The sequence below is a fragment of the Sus scrofa genome, chromosome Y (genome assembly GCF_054392235.1).
Source record: "Sus scrofa isolate SSC_HxYL_T2T_F1_AM1 chromosome Y, Sscrofa_HxYL_maternal_Yorkshire_Landrace_v2.0, whole genome shotgun sequence".
NCBI classification, from domain to species: Eukaryota; Metazoa; Chordata; class Mammalia; order Artiodactyla; family Suidae; genus Sus; species Sus scrofa.
Window position 1 is genome coordinate 2,325,544 of NC_139402.1, and position 3,991 is coordinate 2,329,534.

A 3,991-nucleotide genomic window follows, 5' to 3' on the forward strand; every position below is an offset into this window, starting at 1 on the left:
CACCTTATTGTACATCTGAAACACAACATTATGAATCAAGCCCAACTAAAAAGTAATACAATACATAAAAATACCATAACGACTAAAGAAAAAAGAAAAGAAACTCAGCCCAGCCTGCTCCTTCCCCGGAGACTCCCTTCCTGAGGCTGAGAGGAGGCAGGGCTGCTGATCGCATCCCCAGGAAGCCTGAGGTCAGGCATCCGGAAGTTGACACACTGTCTGAGGCTATTTGAAAATGTGTCACAAAGTCTCCACTGCCACGGTTTCTGAGAAAAGGTGTTACAACTCATTAGGGCTCCACCCTCCCCAGAACGGCCGCCCCGCCAAGGTCCTGCTTCTCCGTAGTGGCCGCCCCCACCTCTGCGATTCTCCGGGAGAGGGACGGATGGGCCCCTTTCTCTTCTCCGACCCGTTGGGGAGTTGGGGGAGGACGGAAGAGTGTGACCCTGGGGGTGGGAGCCGGTGTCCTGTCGGCAGAAAGGCAGAGGGGACGGCTGGGTGGGCTTCTCCGCTTCTGGCTGGGACACTGGAGCGGGAGGACCCTGCGGAGGGGGAGTCCAGAGCTCTGTGGGGGGCGGAGCAGCTCCGTCGTCGTCTCCCCCCACCGCAGACCAGGAGCCCCCTCCCCCATGGCCGTGACAACCAAACTGTCCCCAGACTTTGTAGTACGTCCCCTGGGGGAAAAATTCAGCTCTGGTTTTGAACCCCTGCCACAGACACACACACAGACAGAGCGATAGCTTGATTGATGAATGAGGGCTATAGGATGGACAGATGGTAGATTGATAGATCGATAGACAGGGGAGACAAATTAGACGGACTTGTGGCTGCCAAGGGGGTCGGGGAGGGATAATTGAAGAGTATTGCTAGATACACACTATTATACATAAAATACATAAGCAACAAGGACCTCCTGTCCGGCACAGGGCACTGTAGTCAATATCCTGTGATCAACCATCACGGAAAAGAATCTGAAAAAGAATCGATAAATGTACGTGCATAACTGACTCCCTTTGCTGTACATCTGAAGCTACCCTCCCTTATAAATTATAAATCAACTCTACTTCAATACAAAAAAAATGAACAGACCAATACGTCTTTTTTATTTTGGGGGGGGGTGGATTGAGGGTCACACCTGCAGCATGTGGAGATTCCCAGGCTAAGGGTGAGATTGGGGCGGCAGCCACAGCAACACAGCATCTGAGTCGCATCTGCAACCTACACCACGGCTCACGGCCATGCCGGATCCTTCACCCACGGAGCGAGGCAGGGGATGGAACGTGCGTCCTCACGGATACAAGGCGGGCTCGTTACAGCCACAACGGGAACTCCAAAGTGTCTCTTCTGATGACTCAGGCTCAACATTCTGCCGGAGGGTCTAGCCAGGCCACTTAGGCAAACATTTTTTTAAACACTCACATTTTTTAAAGCATGGGCATCTGAAAAGAGAAGTAAAGCTCTGTCTGTCAGCAGGTGACGACTGTGTATAGAAAATCTTAAGAAGTCTACTAAAAAGGCTCAGATCTCACAAGCAGATTCATTCGGTTGCAGATACAAGAGCAGCATGCCCAGCCACGCCGGTAACGGGCCATCCAAAAATAAAGAAAATAGGTCCATTGGCGTTTTCCCTGGTGGCACAGCGGGTTGAGTCAGCATCCACTGTTATCACTGCTGTACCTTGGGTTGCTCCTGGGGCACAGGTTCAATCCCTGGCCCCAGGCGTTCCATGGGTGCAGCCAGAAAAAGAAAAAAGAAAACAATGCCATGTACAGCGGCATCGAAAAGAGTAAGAGACATCGGTTCTTCCTGATAAATAAATAAAATAGCTTTACTGATATGCAAATAAATTAGTTTAACAAAAGAGGGCAAGGCTTGTACACTGAAAGGTGCAAATTCCTGCGGAACGAGAGGGAGGCAAAGCCCTAAAGAAACAGAAGGACGTCCTGTGTTGGATCAGAACCCTTCATCTTGTCAAGAGGTGAAGACTGCCCAGAATCTTCAGATTGGTCTTTGGATGGAATGCCATTCCTGAGAAAACCCCCGTTGCCTTTTTTTTTTTTTTTTTTTTCCTTTTTTCCTTGCAGAAATGGACAAGCTGACCTTCAAATGTATAGAGAAATGCAAGGGTTCTGGAGGAGCCCAAACAAGCTTGACAAAGGACCAGACAGCAGGACTTAGCATTTCCTTGGATGGAGTGATGGGGGCTGAGGCTCCTCCACCCAATGCCACAATGCCAGCCTTGGAGATCTGTCCCCAGGCCCTGGAGCACCTCCAGCCCAGGACAGAGGGCAGGGTGGGAGTGCCAGGGCACACGGTAATGTTTCCTTCCTTGCGAGTTCCTGGAAGGCCAGGGTGTGTCTGTCCACGTCCACAGTCTGTTCTCAGAATCTGCCCTCTCACAAAGGTTACCCTGAACCTTTCACAGGAATGAAAATATTCCACACCAGGAAACACCCAAGCCCCAGAGAGAGAAAGGAAATCTGAGAAAGCATTGAGCACCCTGTCCATGTTACAGAGTCCTGTTGCCAGCACCCTGGTAGGTTGGTGGTCACTTTGGGGAATGCTGGTATCATTCCCCTGCTCCCTCCTCCATGCTCTCCCCAGGGTGTCCCAGAAGGACCTTTACAAGCCACCCAAGACCGCTTGTCCATGCCCTGGTGGGAGCTCTGAGCAGATCTGAAGAAGCCAAGGCAAAAGCCAGCCCAGGCGATGAAAGAGAAGAGGTCCAAGAAGCATCCGCTTCCCTGTCCAGACCATGAGTTATTCAGCTTCTTCTGCATGGGTCGGGCTTGAGCAGACATCGCAGCCTCCGGGATGGTGAAGAAGGAGTGTGTCAGGGTCCCCAAGACCACCCTCGGGTTCCAAGAGTCCCGAGAAGGACTCGTGTAACTCAGCCCATCTATTACATTCACCATTCTCGTTTAATAGGGGAAATGGACCCGGAGCAAAGTCATCCAAGGCCACGGGATCCAACTCAGGAAGACGGCCTTCTCCCCGCGGATGCTGGCGCCCAACGGCCAGACGAGAGGACACACCTGGTACCTGGTGTGAGTGGATTTGGTGAACCATGTGCTTCCACTCTCAGGGACGATGGTCTTCTCTCTGGGGATGCTGAGACTGGGCGGTGAGATGAGAACCAGAGTGAACCTGGTCTGTGGGGACTGGGGGAGCCACCTGGTCCAAGCCTTGGGAAGATGACCTTCTCCGCACTGAGGCTAAAAGCGGGCAGGGAGACGAGAACCAGGTCGTGCCTGGTCCGTGTGGACTCGAGGAGCCACCTCGGGAAGCTGCCGTCCATGTCGATGGTGAAAGTGGGCAATGAGACAAGAGGACCCAAGAGGTCTGTGTGGACCTGAGGAGCATCTGGTTCAACTCTAGGGAGGATGTGCTGCTCTGCATTGATGCTGAAACTGGGCGGTGGGACAGGAAGAACCACCTGGTACCTGGTCTGTGTCGACGTGAGGCGTCATCCAGGCCAACTCTTGGGACCTTCTCCACACCGACGGTGGATGGGGAAGGTGGGCCATGAGATGAGAGGACCCACCTGGTACCTGGCTGAGCAGCCTCATGAACCACCTGGCTGACCTCTGGGAAGATGACCTGCTCGGGGTCACGGGGGGAGGGGGGCAGCTCAATGGCCAAGGCGCAGTCTGTCCAGCTGCCTTTCACTTCTGGATGCTCAGAGGTCACCTGCCATCTCTTGACCACCTCCCCCTGTGCTTTGCACAGACACCAACATCTTGTGTGTCCCCCTGGCTCTCCTGTGCCTGGCTTTTCTCAGCACCTTCTAGATGTGTCTCTGTGTGTGTGTGTGTGTGTGTGTGTGTGTGTGTGTGTGCGCGCGCACATGCGTGACATGGGAGCTATGCAGTGGGACGCTCCGGGGACAGACACAAATGACCTATAGGTTTCCCAATTCCTTCTAAGAGACATACCACAAGACAGGGGAGGAAATTCAGGAGAAAAAAAAAAAAAAGGAAGATACCGAGCT